The sequence below is a fragment of the Embiotoca jacksoni genome, unplaced genomic scaffold (genome assembly GCF_022577435.1).
Source record: "Embiotoca jacksoni isolate LCO1_2020_lvr unplaced genomic scaffold, fEmbJac1.0.p SCAF_15, whole genome shotgun sequence".
NCBI classification, from domain to species: Eukaryota; Metazoa; Chordata; class Actinopteri; family Embiotocidae; genus Embiotoca; species Embiotoca jacksoni.
Window position 1 is genome coordinate 12,941,542 of NW_027185285.1, and position 22,789 is coordinate 12,964,330.

Consider the following 22,789-nt stretch of genomic DNA (forward strand, 5'->3'; position numbering starts at 1 on the left):
GGACGGAGATTACGAGAAGCTGAACAGAGCAGATCGGCCGGGCATGAAGTCATGAAGAGAATCTGGTCAATTTTCAAAATAAAACACCCAGTGATGTGCTGTATGATCACGACATCAACATCTACTCCCGCAGTCTTTCAATCAGGACAAGAGATGCGTTCCTTATGTGAAATAGTTACAAAATAATTTGGAGTAAGAAGGTTTTTTTTAATAATTAAATCACAGCAAGCTGTATTAACTTTGTCTGCACAAACTAAGAAATAACAACAAAACACAAAATGGACAAAAAAGAAACCATTTAACGTGTCTGCCAGAGGCACAAAAATGGAATCATGACCATATCAGGAAGGAAGAAAAAACAGGCGCACATAAAGCTTGACTTCTGTAACACTCCTGTTGGGGTTATGAAGCCGTGCAGAGGACGGAACAAAATAGCGGTGCACATGCATAAATAAAATGACAGACAACATTAAACTGACGACGCTAATTATGTTCTGACAATGATGTGGAACAATATTTACAGACAAAAAAACGGTAAAACAAATCATTATAGCGACATTTGCTCTTATCCACAAAACTTAAAAGGGCAAGTGTTGCTTATGACATCTCACAGTCTGCCCAGCATTAAGACAGTTAAAGGTTAATTTCACTCATTTTTTTTTCATCAATTATGTAATCTTCATTGTGTGGAATATGCAGTGTATTGCTGCATCACTTGTGAACTGTCCATCAGGACTCCAACAATGTTACAGGAGTGCAGCACTAATTTGGTGGAGTGCTCTTTTAACTAAAGTTTAATGGAGAGGCTGATTACTGTAAAAGCCTTGTTTGTTCAGTCATCTCATACCCTTTAAAATAACATCAATATAATGAGCTGTTATTGAAATCAAATGTAGATGAGAGGTGCAGGGCGCGCATCAATCAGTCATCACTGCTTCCATTTTGAGACGTTAGGATAATTACCGTACACAAATGAGAGCGTCCGTGAGACAGCGTCTGAGTATCTTAATGTCTCATATTAGAACGAGTGCTGTGTTCTTCCATCCAGGCAGAGCTAATTGTTTAGTGGAGCACAAGAACAAAACAAATGCATAGAGTGATTTCATGGAGCGAGGCCATGTGTTGGTAATTCCATTTAAAACAAAAAAAGAAAAAAAAGCCCATTTTGTCAAAGAAATCTGGTTAAGGAGGAATCTTTAATGGGATTGCAGAAAAGTATTTCATAACAGAGTCCTAAAGAGATGTATGTTTAGAGGATGGAAATGTCCCTGAAACAATAAAAAGAGGAAAGAGGGGAGTCAGAACGACTATTTTCCCATTAGTGGAGAAGTTATGATTCATATAAGCCTGCAAAAAGTTGGATAAATATATTTTATAAATCCTGTCTAAGAAATTGCATCACATTTCCTGTTTGACAAAATGATTATGTACTGTATTACACTGATATGTGTGTGTGTGTGTGTGTGTGTGTGTGTGTGTGTGTGTGTGTGTGTGTGTGTGTGTGTGTGTGTGTGTGCGTGTGTGATTACTGTGAGTGTGCACACTTGCGTGTAACTGAATCTTTCACCCTAAAGGCTTCGATGGAAACTGATGGACAAGATAGAGGAAGCGATGGGAGAATCAGGGGAAGGCATCGGGGTGTGAATGCTAATAGTTTCCTCGCAAAGACTTCCTCAGCATCTCTGCATCTAATTTTTCTCTTATCCTCACCTGACTGCCTTCCTTCCTTCCTACGCCTTTTTATTTGATCTCCTTTTTCGTCACAGACTTGTCAAATGTGTCCCTCCTCTCCCACCTCAACTCTGGTTTCTTCTCCTGCTCTTTCTCCTCCTCTCTCTCCCTCCGTCTAACTCTAAATGCTGGTTTTGTGTGTGTGTGTGTGTGTGTGTGTGTGTGTGTGTGTGTGTGTGTGCGCGCGCGTCTCTCCTTATCTGCTTCAGTTCCTCCTTCCTACCCTCCGCTTCTCCCATTTTTTGCTTTATCTTTCTGCGGAAACAAACACATTAGCCGAGATCAGAGAGGGAACAACGTTATCTTAAAGTCCAACACCCCTGCTGTTGCCCAGCAGGGAGCTTCACAGCGCAACATTTTGTGCATATGTGTGTCTGTGGCTTTTTCTGTGTTAACACATGGTTAAGCATGTGCATGTTTATTCGTGCCCAAAAATGCAGAATTTACAAATGCAAGTGTGTGGGTTATGTGCATTTCTGCCCTGATAGGAGGCTGTACAACACTCTCCCATGCTGCAGGCACTGAACAGAGAGAGAGAGAGAGGGAGTGGGGGAATGTGCTTGCCACTGCAGTAAATGAGAAAAAAAAAGAAGAAGTGCTGCAAAAGTTGCTGAGGCACACAAAAGAAAGGAGAGAGACAGAAAAAGTCTCTTATCCTTAATTAGAGATTCGGTCTCTCCCTCTTCTTTCGGAGAACCAAAGCATGAACCCACTTCTTTTTTTTTTCTTCTCCTACAAGAAACACTTAAAAACATTTTCTTTATCCACTCTGCTCCCATCACAAGTCTTTATAGTTCCTTCACTCACTCTCTTCTGTTTTGTCATCTTTTATGTTCCCCTTTTCATCCAATTTGTCTGTCAAAATGACAAACTGGCACAGCACTCTATCTGCATGTGTTTCAATTTGTTTCCTATACGGTTGTGTCTCAACCAACCTTTCGACAGTGATATTGATGCAGTACTTTTCTCAGTGTCATCCCAGCAGTAATCTGTGCGATCCTAATCACATCCTTCTGAGGATATTCAGTCCTCACAAGTGCAGAAATACATGAACACACGCGTGCATCGTGGCGCTGACAGCGGATCCTCGCCCCGGCTCTTGTCTTTGGAGCGTGGTAGCTGATGGCTCATTATGGTGGAGATGTATAGGATCCTATACCTCATAGATATTAACCTTGAAGGAGATTTATCATGATTTATGCTGTAATTTCCTCTGCTGTGCTGCACCTGACATATATGCAAACCACACACACACACACACACACACACACACACACACACACACACACACACACACACACACACACACACACACACACACACACACACACACGGGAAAGCTGATGCATGATCCCACCTGCACATGTTTATTAAGAGTGACTGATTAAAAAGATGCGTTCAGTTCTCTTGATCAAGGTGAATTCATTTTCATTTTTTAAGTGCTTGAAGATCCAATTATCTCTAAAGCACATGTCATTCAAGAGAGACAATAAAAACAAATGGAATGTTGTAATATTGACTTTTAAGGCGTATTGATTGATTCACACAACTCGAGGCCTCACTTTGATCTCTTACTGTTTGCCCTCTAAAAGTCACTGCATTACGTGATAATACAAATTCAACACTTCCTGTATCTGTTTCAAATTAAAAGCCCCGTAGTGTTTCAGTAGACAGAAACCATTTTATTTCTTAACAAGGCTTTTATTGTGAAACATTTGTAGTAACCTGTTGCGACTGAAATTAAAGACAAAGCAGCTGTAAGTATGCTGAGGGATTCCATAGCCAATAACTCCAACACGTTGTGTCGCTGGAAGATTGCATCACATCAGTTTCAGGAGTCACGTTCTTCCAGTTAAACATTTTTTTTTTTTTTATATCAGTTCATCTTGGACACACCACCCAATATCAAATACATCAAACTCAAATATAATCATGGACAGTAATTAGAGAGTAATTCGGTTTTCAGACCTTGTCACCACACAAACGCTTTCCCCTGGTTTGCTGAGCAACTTGAACAGTGAGGGATGCGTGAACCTCTATCGCATGACACGGCTGCCAACACCATCTGCCACGGAATAAACCAGATATAATGTGATTAGATTTAGTTCAGGTGTTTCAGTCTGTTGATCAGCACAGAGCGAACTGACAGCTGGTGTCGACGCTGAGGTCAAGCTGCTTGTGTTTCCCTTGTTGTGTTCAGGTGCAGCCATTTTAAAAGGGAAGCATTGAGTAGTTTGATGACTTCGGACATTAAGCATCAGCTAAAAGCAGACGGTGTATCTGGAATAAGTCAGGGGCTGTGAGACAATAACAAGATGTCTGTCTGTCTGTCTGTCTATCTCTTTAGTCAAATTGATCCAAAATCAATTTTAGGGCATTAGGGTGTGAGTGTCTGGTTTGAAGTGCCATCTGTACAGCACTTTTTAAGTTCCTTTACGTAGGTCACGCAAATGAATTGCATCATGTTATGTAAGGACCTTGTGTTACTTAAAAAGAAACCCAAATTGACTTTTGCATTTTCCCAGACTTTAACACCAGTCATCCCCGTAACAGTCCTCTCTTTGCTCCATTCAATTGTCCCTGACCTGCTCACTACACAGACTTGGTCACTCTTTCTTTTTCATCACATGACCTCCTTCTTTGACCCACGTGGTAACGATGCTGACGCCAAAGAGCACCTTGTGTCTATCCCTCTGTCACCAACATCTTTGACAAAACAACAACTTTTGGCGCTACAGGAATGAAAAGGGAGTTCATATACACTCCTATTTTTTATATTTTGGAGACTGGTGATGGTGAGCTTTTATCCCATTTAAACTGGACTGTAAGAGTGACACTAAAACACAGTCCTGTCTGGATGAGGGAGCCTCCACGATGTCTGAGCTCCGCTATACCAGCATCAACATTTTCTCACCACACGTACAATCTGAGATCTTGACTAATCTTGTTTTTGTATGAGTGTGTGATAGTGTGTCTCTCTAGCGACTGACTGCACGTCTCTCTCTGCCTGCAGTTGAATGGAAGGACTGACAGTTTGGTTTGTAAATGAACTCAGTTATTGTAGCCGTGGACAGTTGAGCTTCTTCTGCATAATGGTCTAGAAATAGTTCCTTATGAGTAATTTCCACAGAGGCGGAGAGCCTAGCAGTTCTGCTCAATAAGTACTTAGTCTACTGTACAGTGACACATCTTGCACAGTGAAAATAGGGACTTAATGAAACCACTCATATACAGACAGAATAGAGTGATTCACACATTGCTGATACATGCAATTGTAGGGAGGAGGTTCAATTGCAGCCTGTAAAATGAGATTTCCACAAATGCCTTCAACATTAACAGGCGTATTACACATGGCATGTTATTAACACCTGTCCTCCTCTCTCTAACCGCCTCGCCGTCTCAGTCTTTTTTTTTTTTTTTTAACTACAACTCTATCTGTCTAGTTTTCTGTTGTTTTACTCTCTTATTTCCAGGACCTAACATTAGATCAAATGCAACTTAATCCCAAAACTATACTGGGTTACTGGCAAGGCTAATAAAACAATGTTGAAAGTTAACTACGTGTTGAAGCGTCCAGGCATTTCATAATTAGTTCTTAGGGAACACTTAAGAGTGCAAAACCAATCTCATTCTTAAATTGTTTTTCATTCATGGATAGAAATAAAGACAGATAGACCCCTGACCTTGGCAATCAAAAGGATAGACAGAGGAAACAAAAGCCAACGCCTCTGTCTTTCTGTCTGGTCTCATCCCTTTATGGTCACCTTTGTCTCCCCTGGTTGTCATGGTGATTAATTGAGACCTTAAGTCCACTGTGGGGTTCAAAAGCTGTGATTGAGAGCCAAGATTGCACCTTTTCCATAAAGACACACACGCACGCACGCACACACACACACACACACACACACACACACACACACACACACACACACACACACACACCACTAAAGCACACAGAGGTGACCTGAACATGGACCCGTCCATATCTCTTCTCAGATAAACACAGAAGCTCAGGTCATCAATCGAGCATTGACAGCAGCCACACTGTTGTAGCAGGACTCCATGGTCTGATTGTAGTGTTTTGTACATCAGCTCGCAAACCCTGACAGTGGTACCGGCAAGGTTCAATGTCATCACCAACAACTTTTTTTACCCTGACTGCTGTGTACATCTGAGGTCTGCTCTGGGCTTCATAGTCCCATGGGGTGTAAACTTTTCTTGAGGGAAGTGACAGGTTCTCAAGAAATCAGACTACATTTTATAATTGTTCACAGGGAGGGGTCTCCTGCAGGAGCTAAAATGTCCACAAATATACAAAACAAGTAAACCATTTTTTTTTTTTTTAAATCTTAAAGGAACACTTTAATATTTCCATACATTTTGCTTTCTTGCTAAAATAGGAAGACTGATACCGCTGTCCTGACCGCACGATAAATATGTAACAGCCACAAGCTGAATAGCTGAGCTTAAAGGCTACAAACAGGAAACAGATAGCTCGGCGCTGTCCAAGTAGAGCTGGGTTACGATTTTTGAATATTTGAATAGTCATTCAATTATAAATAAATATACGAGCTAATCCAACCATTGTCTTGTCGTTTTCCCTCATTTTCCCAGATTTGTTTCCCAGCGCCTGGTTGTAGTGGCAGAAGGTGGCGGTAATGCACCACAAACGAAGAAGACGACATGTGCCACGATACGAACCAAGAGACATTAAAAGACTACGACAGCCATCAAAGAGATCCGTGTGGAACTCCTTAAAAAAAAATGACCAAATCCGAGGTATGGTGCAAACTGCAAACTAAAGTTAGCATATCATACGTGTGCCACTATATGCAGAGTCATTGGAGAGATAAACCCCGAGCATTGTCAGATTATTAGCTGAGGTCAGTGCACATGTTTCCTACTTGATATATTAAGTTTGTTGAGATACTGACTGAAACAATAACACCTTCTACAAGTACCTTTCGAGCTGTATAAACACTGAACCTTTGCTGTATGAAACAATTAAGAGTCATTTTCCTTTATTTGCTTGTGCCGTTGCCAGGTAGGATTTTGTTAGCTTCTGAAAAGTGTTGCCTTATACATACAAAACTGTAATAATAGAGGCAGATAACCTGTGTAGGAGAAACAATCCCTTTTTTTTTTTTTTTTTTTTTTTTTTTTTTTTTTGGTGGGGGGGGGGGGGTCTCAGTTCATTATAGTCTAATCTACTCTTGTGGATTTTACCTCATTTAGAACGTATCTAAATAAAAAGCCAGTTGTGAAAAGCATGAATGGGTCTCTCCCTCTCTCTGTTTAAGGGGGTTGTGGGCGAGGTTGTTTTGTTTGAAATGCCGTAGCTCAAAGGCAATAAAGTCTGCTCATCAGCACCACTTAAGCGTTCTAATTTACACTTTATATCTACTTTTGGTTAAACTGTACAAAACACTGAAGCATAAAATCAATTAAAATCGCCCCGCAGCATAATGCACTACTCTGCCGTTGACCTGTATGTTCAGCATCTTCTTAATAATCACCAAATCCCAAACACCATCCTCACTACTTTTCCCGTCTATGACACCGCTAACTGTCGTTGAAAAGCACACACGGGATTGAGTTGATGGAAATTAAAACCTGGGAGTTTGCTGCTGTGGATGGGAATATTGCATTGCACTGCTCTGTTTTTCTTTTGTAGTGTCATTGTGTATGTGTGTGTGTATGTGTGTGTGTGTCTGCATTACATTAGCATGTACTTTCTTTTGAAACCATCAATTTTACAAATGCATTTTAGACTTTTTATCTTGTATACCTTTCTGTTCTGAATACAACGAGTTATGGGTCATTTATTATGTGTATTTTAAAGTGTAATGCCGTTTCACCTGCTGTGTGTTGCTGCTGTCTCCAGAGGAAAGTGGGCTCTGGCATTTAGTTGGCAACCAGAATTGGCAATACTCTCTATATTTCCATTAAATAGATACATCTGATTATAGATGGATATGTATCCATGCCCACAATAGAGTGAGCACAAGGAATCACAAGGTAAAAGTTCACACTGTCACTATCCAGCATCAATCTTATGTGTAATTACATCACTTTGATTCAAGGTTGTTTAAGGTGAGGATGCCTCGGAGAGACCCATCTTTCTACCTCACTCTCTCTAACACACACACACACACACACACACACACACACACACACACACACACACACACACACACACACACACACACACAAATATGTCAACTCCCTACGGTGGCTGCAGGCTTTGGGGTGTAAAGACAGTGACACAGTGCTGACAGCAACAGGATGATCCATTTGTCAGCACAGATGTACACTAATACCACACCAGCAGTCCACTATATGAAAGAAGGCTCAGTTTGTGATGTTGTTGTTGATCCTGTCAACCTAAAGACACGTTGTAACCAAACTTTCAACATGTTGCCTTCAAACTGCAACAGCATGTTGCCTCACCTCTCACCGCTGACATCAAGCCAAAATGTACCGTTCAAACAGGAAGATATACTTATCACATAAAAGACACAAAGCTGCCATCTTTGAAATATGTAAAGCTTCTCCATTTACTGTTTATATGAGCATATAACACCAGAAATCAAGTTTTATATGCCACTAGAAAAGTAATATAGATTATTTTAAACTTATTTGCAGAGCTTCTACCATTCTTTGAACCTCAGAGCGTCTCATGTTTAGCTGCAGCATGAAGAGGTTTTGTGTAATTACTGTAAAAGGCTTCTCCTCACAACAGAGTTCAACCAAAATATGAAAAACAAAACCCTTCATGACAGCAACTGGAACACAAACAAAAGCCCAGGCAATGACTTCTAATCAACAGTTGAAACAGAATAATAAACAGAAAAAATATATACATGAATAGGGTTTTTGAGACTGATTTATCGCCAAACAATGCAGATCAAACTACAGTTCTGTGGTGATAAACTCAAATAAATCACACTGTATAAATATATATAACTTGCAAAGAGAGGAATTTGTTTGGCCATAAAATGAAAAGAATGGGCAGTAAATGGTGGTATCATTTTATCCTCTGAAATATCTTCATCCCTTTGTTTTCACCAAAGCTGAAACATCCTAAACAGCCTTCATAAATGTTCCCTCATTGGAAGAAGGGAGACAGCAGATGATGGCATTTCTTTTTAACTTCTGAGGGATTTAGCGTTGTCTGTCACTTCTCATGGCTTTAATAAATGATTGATGATCCCTCCATCAATATTTATTGATCATCAAGAGACTGCAATGAGGCTCCCATGCGAAGACTGATAAAAGTTTAATCCTCCAATCAAAAACTGTTTTGAGTCTTATCTTCCCTTTGCTAGAAAGATGAGGGAAGTGTTCCATTATCTTCTACTGACGCATGCACAACCGCCCAACAGTACACACAAAACCTCAAATAAACCATCCAGAATAGATCATTTATCTGGATGGCAAGTGTATTTGTTTGTCCATCAGTTACCTTTAAATCAACTTTTGGTTGAGGTAGGATACAATTTGTGGTAAGGAATGGTAAAATAATAAAACTGAACCTTGACTGAACCCTGGTTGTCCGAGTTGAAGGTAAATGTATTATCCGAATTACTGCTCAGATGTGTTTCATGATGTACACCAGGGGTATTAATCATTTTCCAGACAAGGATCTGATTGAGAAATTCAGCCTCTTGTTCTGGGAACCAAGCCATGAGAACATTTTGCAAATTAGGAAATTAGGAGGGGAAGTTGTTGCCGAGGCGAGCTGAGGGGCACACTGCAAACCTACGTACCTCTCTATTTGAATGTTTATCAAGCAGGCGGGGAAATCAACTCCGAAATACCTCAGAAAAGACAGCTATGGTACATCGAACGACATGAACGTCAAATAAATTGCAGCTATCTAAATTATAGAGATATTCCTTCATGCATAATTTCTTAAGTGTAACATCAGCAGTGAATGAATGAACTGAGTCGGCTCGTTTAATAAGGCAGCCTACAAAGTGTTCGTACGGTGGTTCATTACCCGGCATGCACAATAACGTGTATCACGCTTACCTCAGTCAAGCAAAGGGAGCTTGACTCTACAGAAATCCGGCGCTAACACATAAACACAAGCGCACGGAACACATCTCGCCACCTACAGATGCATTTTGGATTGAATTTGCATATGCCCTTGAGACTGCCTCCACACCCTGTTAATATTCTCCTCGCCATTAACAGCGTTATTGCATGCAGAGTCTCTCTCTCCTCAGGTCCCTCGCTTCATGCCATGATTCCCCTCCTCCTTGTTTAAACAAGTGTTTCTGCTAATAACTCTCTGTTCTGCATGGACTAGCTCTTTCCGTCCTCGGAGAGTAATCGCTTGTGTTCAGGTGGGTGCCAGTTTGCGCTGTGTGGGTTTCGTCGCATTGTATGTACTGTGTGTGCACGTGAACGTTTATTATTCCCATCTCTAATTACTTGTTTCTGCTGCAGTGGTGGCCTTGTTGGGGATCGTTTCCGACCTGATTAGCTTGAACGCGGCCGGCTATACTTAAACCTCGGGCTGACATCAACTCCCACACTTACTTATTAGTCCGTCAGGGTTAAAAGTGTCTGACTAATGCAGACAGAGACGGGAGGAAGTAATAACAAGGTCAGGGCGGGGGAGGCAGTCATAGCTGACTGACCCCTGCTTCTCTGAGCATTGGGTAAAGTAGTTCTCTGTCCTCTTGCTCCTTTTGCGCCTCTTCACTCTTTCCCTCCTCCAGAAAAGCCAAGCCAGCACTTTGAGACTGCGACTCTAAAAGGAGGGCACAAGTTTACCTCACAAACAAGCACACTCTCTCTCTTTCTCTCACTCGCTCTATCTCTGTCTCCTTTCTTTCCCCACTAAGTTTGACCTCTGGGAACAAACAGAGCAGGACTTGAGTCAAGTCCTTACTGAGAGGAAAGTGCACTTCTGCACATTTCTCTAATTGCCTAAACAAAGGTGCATAGAGATAGAAATTGACAGAGTGAGAAGAGTGGGGGGTGGAGGGGGGTTCTCAACTTCAGGATCCAAGTAATAGTTTACTTTGTTGAGTTGCATTCAGCCGATAAACAATATTCATTATCCGCTGACTTGAATGCTCGGTGTACTCCAGTCAATGAGGAATGTGTTGAAGATCTGTGACTAAGAAAAAAAACTAAACAAAATTCAAATATATCAAAATATATATCAAATATATCAATGAGAAGTGATGGTTATATGAACATATTTGAACCTGTTGTCTCACATCATATCTCTGTAACTTAACTTGGATATCTGTTTTTTTTCAAAGCTACAGAACCATTTGACAATCACACTGGTCCTTTTACCACACACACACACACACACACACACACACACACACACACACACACACACACACACACACACACACACACACACACACACTATTTGAATAGTTAATGCGTCTGTCGTCTTGTTTCCCTGGTAGTAATGTGTTACTTCTGCCTGAAGGTGGCAGTAATGAACCTAAAAGCTGTTGGCAAACCGCTACTGAACAACAAAAGGAGAAGAAGGGCTTTGTCAGGTAAAACATGACTGGCGCTGTGAGATTAGATGTAACAATAAACAGAACAGAAACATGCAAAAACTACAAAAATCATCCAAACATGTGTGTAACTCACAAAAAAAAAAAAAAAAAAAAAGAAGTGCACACTCTGCAAGGTAAAGCTAGCATGTCATAAGTCTACTAAAGCAATGCAGAGCGATTGGAGAGCGAAGCATGGAGCTGATGGTTGTCCTCGGGTCAACAATCAATTGCTAGCTTTGTTACCAGACCAAGGAAGTTTGATGTTGGACGTGCAGAGCAAAGAACAGTCTTCAACTCAAAAAGGAAGTTAAGCACATACTTCTCATCAGCTTTGTCAAGCATGAGAGTCATCAAAGTTTGATGGCATTTGTCGAGCCTGAGTTTATGGCATGAAAGACTCAGTGTGTGTGTGTGTCTGTGTGTGTGTGTGTGTGTGTGTACGTGGCGTGGGACAGGAAGTTAAATGGCACCCAGCGAATAGTATTCTTTCTCTAAATATCCTGAGTAACAATCGAGCTACTGTATGTGTCCAGCTCACTGAATCCTTCTTCTGAGTTTCAGAGTGGCCAGGTTTTGCTAAATGCTGTCGCCGACACCAAACCCAGGACATCCCATGTGTGCGTTACTGCATTAAACTTTTATCACCCATCTGGACAGAGGTGTGCTTGTGACCTACTTTAGGATATTGTAGATACATAACAACCTAAAGCAGCAGGGCTGAGAAGGCAGACGAAGATTCAGTGAGTAATTTTGTCACCTGTGTTTTGGACCCTAAAATGTAGGCTATGGTGGTGATTCATGGACAAACAATGGACAAACAGTTTTCTTGAGACATTGCATTGTTTGCGTTTAGAACAGCTGCCGACATTACAGTATGACCAGTACTAGTAGCTTCCTGACGGATGACTGCTTATGAGAGGAGAGACTTCGTAGAGGGAACTGAAGGATTTGTAGTGAGGTGTCAGAAGCTAAAGCACAATGCATCCTGGGACATGTAGGCACTGCTGACACGCGTCAGACAGCACTCAGAAAAACTGAGCTGTCATGGTCAATATAGCACACACTGAGGAACTGATTGCTTCAATTGATAACCTTTACCCTCTTTAAAAGTGACGATATTTCCCTATTTGGCTATTGAGTGTTAAACGAACAGGTTGAAGGTGTTGATGGCTACTCAGCGGCAATGTGATCTGTGAACTTATACATAAAAAAAAAAAAAGAACACTAATTAATCCTTTTGTCATTTTAATCTCCTTCTCCTTGTCGCTCTATATTTGTCTCAGTCCCTGGCTCCCTCGTCTCTTTCTCTCAGCCTCTGAGTGTGACAACCTGCTGACACTGGATGGGTTGAGACAGACAGACGTGTGATGAGATAAAAATCAGACGTGATGAAAGCTGATCGAGCCAACAGCAAACTCATTTACAGACCGGTCCCGAGAAGACCTCTTTTTATAAATATTTCTTGGGGTATGACAGCTTACAGAAAGTCATACATATTGATTGGGAGATTAGAGGTTCAAGAATGTTTGCTGCTTAAATTGCAATTGTTATTGTACCAGTAGGAGAGTGAGGCCCAGTCCACTGGTCAGCAGTGTGTCTGATGAATTTAAAAAGCCTATATTTGTGTAGTGTCAGTGAGGCTTTTCAGGCGCTTGTCTCTTTCTTAATGACTGAAGGACTTTAGGTGAAAACAGGGATGATATTTCACTCAGGTGCCCATCATCATCTTGTTGCCATGGAGCTGACAGGCTACTGTCACTTTAAATGGGATTCTGAAGCCTTAGTGGGTTTCTAAAGTCACTGAATTGTGTTTTTTCCTTGAACTTCCAACATTATAAAGATGCATTTATTCATCACCAAATACAATATTTTTTAAGAATAAATCTGTAAATAAAATGACAGGCACGGTGCAGCAGTGGTTCCCAACTTTTTTGTTTGTTATTGTTGCCAGATTGGCTGGTTTTCTGCTCAGCTGGTTCACCATTTGGATGGTTTCCCCCAATCGAAAGTTTGGTTACATTCTCCCAGATCCCCTCTTGTCTAAGCAGCATGATTGAGATTGACAGGGCACTGAGTTCGGCAGGCTTAGTTTGACATGCAATCATTAATAAGATATGACTGTCAAAACCAAACTGTCATTTCAGTTTATTACAACTAAGTTGAAACTTTGTGTTTCTGTTCCAATTATCATTTGGTCAGAGCTCTGTGATGTAAGACTTGCTGAATCTTAAATCTGTTAGGGTACAGATGTAGGCCACTTTCCAGAGAAGTTGAAGTTAAAAAAAACTTCTAGGGCAACTGGGTGGTTTCTGGGCCACTTTTAGCCAGTCCAGTCTGGCAAAATTGTCCCAAGTGACCCATCATCAACACCACCTGTCATATTCCAAATGTTTTCATCCAAACAGACTGTAAACTGGGTTTCATTTAACAATATACAAAAATAGTTTCAGGGTCAGTGTTTAAGTTTGTTTGAGTCTAATTAGAGTGGCAGAAATAGAACATTTCAAATTTCTCTCATTACTTTTAGCCAGTGGTGGAAAGTAACTGAGTAAATTTACTCAAGTGTTATAATTAAGTACAAATTCAATTTCCATTTCTTGCAGTTTTATACTTCTACTCCACTATATCCCAAAATGTAATACTTTTTACTCCACTACATTTGTCTTATAGCTTTAGTTAGTTAAGATTCAAATTGTCCATAACTTTCCTGTCCAGTGGAAACTATGTATCTCCAAATGTGAAGATTTTGAATGTTTCTGATAAACTGAAGGATTACATCTGAGCTAATTCTTCAACTTCTGGAGCTAAATAGGCCATTTAGCAACCCACTTAGTTTATCTGGAAAATGCATCATCACTAAGCTGAAAACAGGACTGTTTATTTGAGCTCATGCCAAGTTGACTCTTATCCTCTGGAACATGATGCATTGCTGTATATTAAAATAACTAACAGTACTGTATAAAGCAGTGAAAATTGGCTTACCCTTAAATATAAATAGCAGTAACATGCAACCTACAGAATAAAGGTGTATTTTTTTAAGAATTGTAAATTAGGAGGCGATAGTGAGTCACTGTAGCATCCAGGTAATCTACCCTCAGGTTGGTGTGACAGTCAAATCTGTGACCTGTCAGATTCTGTGACTGACTGTGTGGGTCAGGTTGGTCAGGTTTAGGTGTGATGAGTGTCAGAGCAGGCTGGAGGATCTGATAGGGGACAGATTTAGTTAGTCGTTTTTTGTATACCCGATAATTGTAAAGTTAGACTGTATCCACCCAGTGATGGATAGATACAAAATGGTGATCACTTCAGGCTGTAGTCTACGTTATAGCTCGCTTATCCCACTTTTTTTTTTTAGGAAGTTTATGTTAACACATTTTTTTAAAAAAGCCATTAAAACCAAATATCGACTGCTTTAGGAATGTTTTTCAGTATTATTTGTGTTGTGAAGCTGCTCTGTTTTGAATTGTCCAAACGAGGTCAGTATGCCTGGTTTGTTGGTACATAAAATTCCAGTTGTACCTCGGTTTGGTAGATAGAGGACGAGCTAATTGACCTGATAATCTCAGCCATGATAACTGCTCTCAACCACGTATTAACAGAAAACTAAACACATTAACGCTCACAGTAATGTTAGACAGAGGTGTACAATGTAAAGAAATTCAACCCTGGACTCGTCAGCTCGACCGGACCGCCTGCTAACTACAGCAGATATCACTGCAAGACAAAACATCAACACTGCTACACATACTGTGGAGCGGTTCAGTCCATTTTTGATTCCATTTAGTCCATTAGTTTTAAACTATACGTCTTAAAGATTACCTCTTTAATGCAGCAGAAATATTAATCCAAATGTGTAATATATAATAGATGAAACTGACAGAGAATTTCACTGCACAATCAGAACTTTTACTTTAGAAATGTATATTTTGTTGTTACTTACATACTTTTACTTGTAGTGGAGTATTTTCACAATAAAAGTACTAGTGCCACCTAATACTTTTACTTAAGTAAAAGATCTGAATACTTCCTCCATCCCCTGCTTTGAGCTAACTTTACACTTCTCTGCTGACAATAAACACACATTTTTGGTATATATTTTAAAATTAAACCACAATTTCTGCATATCTCTCCAATAAATTGAGCTACAATCTGTCCATGTACCTCTTGGCAACTAACAAGTACACCTGCTTGCTGCTCTAAAGTGACCTCAACACTGATCTGTGCAGCATCACATGGGAACTACATTCTGGATTAATACTTAATCAGTGATTAGTACCAACAGATTGACAGGTCTGGCATCCAATTCACTTGAAGAAATAGATAGAAACTGCCTCACCATCTTTGCAGTGAATTTGATCAAAAGCTCCTAATTTTCTTATGTGCCTCTTTAGTGTGTGCTGGAGTGTTTCACTGCGATGGAGGAGCGGGGGAAGAAACAAAACAGGCTTGTTGTCTCGTTCTGCCAGAAGGAAACACACACACACACACACACACACACACACACACACACACACACACACACACACACACACAGTCAGTCAGTCAGTCAGTCAGAGGGGTTTCTGCACCAGTGAGTGGTTTCACTAAGCAGAGGCATGACGTGTGTGTAACATGTTTGTTCTTTAAAGCAGAAATAAAGTGTGCGAATGTGTGTTTATCGCAGAGATTGACAAAGAGGGCGAACACGCGTTCTTCTCACATCATGCTGAAAATGTAACACCTGTTTCTTCCTCTGTTCTCTGGTGTCCAGGTCTTTTTTTTTTTTTTATAGTCTCTCTGTTTGGGTGTTTAATGTGCTCTTTGCCTTTCTGTCACATCACAGCTCAGGCAAATCCTTAGGCAGAGACCACCCACCCCCGATCATTCCTGCTCATCATCCCTCCCAGCCGTACTGAAGTCCATCCGGATATCCTGAGGGGATTGTGTCTCTGCTGTCTGTGCCCAAAGGCCTTGCGGCGCCCTTTCTGAGGAGAGATGTTATCTATTAAATAATTCCAACAGACAGGGTTTTTTTTTTAATTCATTTGTAATTTGCCAATTTTTTCCTCTTTAAATCCAATTCACATAATTGGATTTGTTGTTTTTAGTGTTTTAGTTATCTATAAAGCACACATATCTCTGCTTTGTCAAGTTTATTGCAAACAACAACATATTTTGTGTCCCTCCAAGCTGCTGTATAAAAATTCAGTTTATTCAACTCCCTTCCCTGAGTCTCATTTCTCCCCCTAAAATATATATATATATATATTTTCCTCTTTGTCTTTTTGCACATGAAGCTTCTACCACTTACACATTAAGAGCACTGAAAACAAGCTTTACTTTGCTTCTTTTTTTTGACCACCCTGTGCGCTGTCAATACGGTACAAATCTAAGCCCTTCCTTTGCCTGCGCATGTAAACCTCACTGGATAAGAGCTTCTGCAAAACACCTAAAATATAAATGTAGAATAAAATGCAAAAGACGTGAGGACTTGAAGCAGCCAAACAATCGGGAACTCTTCCATTTCACTGCCCAAATTTGACTCATTGGGATGTTTTAAACTGCTGCTTAAGTGTGCCATTACATCACTTAGTGAAGTACAGTGCGCTTTATCACATCGGATTTTGCACGAATCTGTTTGGTTTTGCAGGCATGGAAGAGACAAAAAATAGACAATAGTGGAAATGCAGTCATACTTGTTAAGGCATAAGAGGGTAAACAGATGCTCCTTACAAAAAGAAAACATGCATTTCACGTGCAAAAAACGCATGTGACCTCGTGATTGTGCACGTGAAATGTATTTTGCCCATGGGAAACGTGGTTATGGAACATTTTCATGGTTTCGTGTGTGAAGCCCATTTAGGATCCATTGTTCCATCATATGTTGTAACATGGAGTAAACATGTGTCATACATGTGATCGCTTGTGTCCCATGTGGAAAACATGAGAAACTTGTGTTTATTCTGTAAAGGGTGCAATTTGAATCTCACAACATGTTTCCACAGAACAAATATGACTTCCTAGTGATGCAATAATAATAATAATAATAACAAAAAAGATTCTCATGTAGAGTTGTAGTAACTGGAGCCGTCTAAGGATGGAGCGGAACCACTTTGGATTCAGTGTCCAGCACACAATCTGTCCAGCTGTAGAGGTTTGGTGAATAAACACAAACAACAAATAAATGACCCTGAAAATATGTGTGGATGGTTTCTTGCGCACATCTTCACATTTGCTACTGTATAACCTTCCAGTTAATGTACGGTATGCTTTCCGTTATGCTATGCCAACTTTTAAAACAAAATTTTACAATTTAACTATGTGGACTTTCTTTTGGCGAGTCCTCTTCAAACAACTTAGGCAAAATGAGAATTATAGCATAATAATGCTGATATTCATTTAGACACGGTGATATGCATGAATCTATTTGCCGCAACACTTGAGTTGTTGTTGCAGCACTTCAAAAGTGAGCAATCACAGTGTCAAACAGGGATGTTTTAAACCCCATGTAACCGCTATAGAGCACACCAAATGTATCCAACAGAGCACACAGAGCCATATGTACAACCTACCCCTTCTCAGTGTTACATAGTTGAGGTTGTGTGTGTGTGGCGTTATCCTTCCATCACAGATGTTTCATCTAATTAGGCTCACAACACCTCCAGTGAGCTCAATAGTCATTTCTGCTGTCCAGAAGCAGCCCTCTCCACACTCCTAATGCAAAATACATCTGACACTACTCTGCACTTACTGTAAGTTTATCAAAACAGTTGCAGGCATATTAATTCATATTCGCTAAATATTCTATTATGGTATGATGCCACAAAATCTCTTGGGACTGGTGTGTCTCTTTTTGGAAATGACCAGCACATCAGCCAAACAAATTTGTAACGTTTGTTGCAAGTTTATAATTATTTTGCAACATCTTTCTAGCTAATATAGATCCAGATGGTATTTGATATGAGAGTGTGCTGAATATTACTGGTTATTTGTCCCAAATTGATTGATTCGACACATATCACACTGTTCGGTCCACATTAAACTGAAAAAATAAATACAAAATTGTGAATTCTTCCCATGAAATTCAAATCACCTGTCTCCCTCCAGTAAAAGTTATCCTGCTGCTGCGGGGCTCCCGACCACATTTTCAATTGCGCTAATTCACCAGCAGGACTCATGAATGAGAAAAAGGACGGACATATTTGAAAAGAGACTGAATTTGGCAGAATATTGCGCCCTTGATCCTTTGAAGCAAACTGAAACCCAAACTGAACAGCTGTATCTTTCCTCTTCGGCTGGAGGCAGCGATCCGCTCCTCTTCATCAGGCAGCAGGGTGGAATGTTTTCACCCGATGGCTTTTTGGTTCAAGTCAGTCCCATGAGAGCAAACATCTGCTCTGTTGAAGTGTCCTTGAACGAGACGCCGCACCCCTCCCAGCTCCGTGAATGGATACTGTTATGCAGCTGCGGCACTAGTCTGTGCAAACAGATCAATATTCATTACGGCTCAAGAGGGTTCATTGGGGTTCATATCCCTGCTGTGGCCTTTGTCACCCAGAGGTCATTCAGATTCTTGCTGCCGTCCAATGCAGCTGTTTGAGGCAGTGGCTGTGTTGGCCCCCCAGCGCATGACTCGGCACTTCCTTAAATTATCTGACTCACCGCGTGTGTCAAAGTTTCAACAAGCACCCTCATTTGCTTTCCCCACCAATTGCCTGCGGTATGTTCACATCACTTGGAAACATTATGTGGTGAAAAGTGAGATTACAAAAGACGTGGCAACATGTGGTTTGATTGCTTTTTGTTACCACAAAGTCCTCCTGTGGTTCATTTTTAAAAAATTCTGAAAAATACTTAAAATGACAGCTGGGCACTTGGTAGCAATACTGGTGTGATTTGATATCAGCAGGTGTTTGATTTTCATGTACAAAGAGATGTTATCACAGTAAGCTTTTTCTTGACAAAAAAAAGTTGCCATTCAGCCTCCATTATGAATGAGAATGACAATAGGACTCTTAACTGTTTACTGGTCAGGTTTAAGGAGTCCATGTGAAGACAGCAGGGGTGCAGTACTGCATTTTGACCAGTAGATGGCACTATGTGTCACTGTTTCTCTGAAGAGTAGGAGGGAAGCACTGCAGTAAGGCAGGAAAGAGTGACTACAGTGCATCAGTGGGGGGACAAAAAAAAAAAAAAAAGCCCTCTGAATCAAAGTCCCCAATGGAGCAGAAATACTGGTGTGGTCAAAATCAAAGGGCTTCTTCAAGGTCGGCTGTCCAACCAGACTGAGACTAAATAAAAAAAATAAAAAACTGTCAGTGTGTGTGCGTGTGTGCGTGTGTGTGTGTGTGTGTGTGTGTGTGTGTGTGTATGTGTGGGTGAGTGAGTGTGAGTTTTTCTGGAAGAGTGAAACAGTGAAAGACAAGGATAGCAATCTGGACAGACAAACTGGCAGCCCGAAAGGCAAACGGCTCACCAGCCAAATGCACAGTTAGACTGACAAATCAACAGCAGGCCGTCTGCTGGGACAGGGGGGCGAGTCAACCTGACAGCCAGGTAGACCAAGACAAGGAGCAGAGAGAGAGATAAAGTCTGCAAGACACAGGGAAGCATTTAGCTTTTCTAAATCTTCAGATTTGCTGGAGAATATCCCACAAACTACACACAACCTCTTTCAGGTGTCAGCGCAGTCTGAGCTCGCTTTTCTTTTCTGCAACAAATCTTCATGAATTGAAGCTGCGCACAAATTATTTATTATAATCAATATTTAATGGAGAAGGTGTTGCTAGTAGAGAATTATCAGCTGGACCTTTTCAACCTCCTGGAGCTCATTATCTTACCTGGTGGACATCGTGGAGCATTTAGCTAAAAGGAGAGTGAATATTGGACTTACATCCGCCAGGCAGCTTCAAACATGACTCCAAATGAATGTTGTTCTGTAAAAAAGCAAACAAATAAAAAGAAAATCAAATCAAAGCTACAAAAAACAACTTGCAGCTGTTGCAGCTGTTTTGTTGTCTTTGGCAGCCCCTGTGGTGATAAGAGGTAATTGCAGCTGTGTTTTCTGACTTAATTTCCCATAGATCCAAATACGTGTGACATCAGTTGAGTTGGTACCTGAGCTACACCTGAGTAGCACTTCGAGGTCACCATTACACATGAAAACAAAACAAAACAAAGTTATTTAGGAACAGTGAGCTTGTGTTAGCGCCATCTTCCCTCTCTGGTAACAAACAACACTGACGAATAGAAAATGCATCACTTAACTGTTTGCCGTGATATCAGGCACATTTCAGATGAACTGGACCTCGCCTGGAAAGCTGAAGACAGTGGGGACGGAGACAAAAAGTTGCAGTCAATTCGGACAGGAAGTCACAACAACACATCCTGTTAGTTCTCATTCAGACTTAATACAATTTCTGCCTATAACCTGGTTAAATTATAATAGGATAGCCTTCTAAAATGCTGTACAGGTGATCTGTGATCTCTGTTCATGGTGCAAGCTGCAGTAAACTGTAATTTTCATGTCAATAAGCATCATATCAGTTTGTTGCGATAGAAAAATTAGCTCAGCAGACCTGTCCTTCTCCAACTACAACAACAAATTTAAAACCTCAATAAATAGTTAACTACAAAGACAAAGGGTACAACAAAATAGCTTTCACTGTTGATAATTTAGAAGACTGTCCGGGCTTCACGCACATACAGATGGTATTTGACGAATTCTCAAGTCAAACTAAAAGTTTTGATGTTGTCAAATACTTGAATTAATTTAATCAGTCCAGTGTTCATATACAACAGACTAAACTGTGATGTATTGATCTGGAATCTGAATCTACTCAGTCTCTCTGACGGATCAATGTCACCATCAACCATCAACACAATAAATCTTCAAAATCTCTCCAATTCAACAAAAAGCAAATGTTTCTACAGAACATTATATTGTTTAGCCGACATCTAAACCAATCAGCTGTTATATCAGGTGAGAGTCAGGTGTTTCCCATCATGCACTAGGGCTGTGCAGTCGGTGGAGAGCAACTGCAGCACCTGGCTACAAAGATTGCTGCCGCCTTCATCTCAGGTGCTTATCGTTGTCTACATTAAATGACCTCAGAGCAGATCAAGCTCAAGGTTGGACATAAATCGATCACTGGTGATCGTGTTCCGATCACCAGTGAATAGTTGGGCTCAGGCGGAACTTGACTAAAACTAACCTAATTCGTTCAGTTCATAATATTGCAACTGTAAGGGCTTTCATCAGTGGAGCACAGACTCAATCATCATTGTATTACTTAATTCAGTGATATAGTGACATTGAGACATTTATCTCAATGAAAATCTTCAAGATTATTACCTCAAGCCACTCAAGGAATATATTATTGTACTTCTGTAATATTTGAGGATCCACCAGAGACATATTTTAACAAAGAAGGGTCAAAATTAAAGCAGCAGAGGTCGAGATGAGTTGATCACATAAAAAAAATTAAAAAAAATCACCCAAAACTCCGGGTTCTACACTTCCTATAACTCAAGTGGCATCTTTCTACCATCCTCTGCCTCCTCAAACTGCACACCTGCAGCCTGTAACACATGCAGTCTGGTTAAATTCTTAACTCTCGAGCTCCAGGATTATTTTGTCAAACAATAGAAAGCTCCACAGAAGACACAGGCTTAGTCGTACTGGTTATGAGGTGCAGCTTAAAACGCAATTTGACAGCTCTGTATCTTGCCAGAAAAACATATTACTAATGTAAACTGAAGTTTTTCCCTCAGAGATCAGTCCACACGGTGCTTAAAAACAAGCAAACTGCTGACGTCAAGCCTCGGGCCGACTCAGTTAGTTTGTGTGTGTGTGTGTGTGTGTGTGTGTGTGTGTGTGTTTGTGTGTGTGTGTTCTCTGTTCGTTCTTTCTAGCCTACTTTCCACCAACTAGGTCACACCATGTACAGTGGCTCACCCATAACCTCCGTCTGCTGCAGTATGTATGTGTAAGAATAGTATTTAGGTGTATGCGTGGCACAATCTGCACTCACAGTGACCACCTATTTATACTCGCTGTCCTGTCCCCAAAAAAAGACATGACACCGGCTCCACAGCACCTCCCCTGCTCCCCTGCTCCCCGTCCCCTCCCTCCCATCTGCCCCGAGTTCTCTTTTCTCAGTGCTGTCCGCCCGCCCGTCCTTCATCCCATCATTCATTTTGTGAAAGGCCGTGTGTTTGATGGAGAGTGAGAAAAGCATACAGACGAGGAGAGACGCAGAGAAAGAAATAGAAAATTGAAGGCAATGGCGAAAAAAGTTTGCAACGCGCTGCACATGAAACTAAACGTGACCCATCCAGTTGCCTGCAGAGAAAAATCTTTCTCCTTATGAATGCTTTCACCGCAGGGAGCGATTTGTCTCTTTATTTGCTTCAGTGTCCATTAATCTCTTTATTCGCCTCTCTATCTCATTTTCTTGCAACAACTGTGTCTATGTCTATTTCTCTCTTTTTCCTCTACCCATGAGAAAGACTACTTTCAGGACTGTCAATCATTGTCT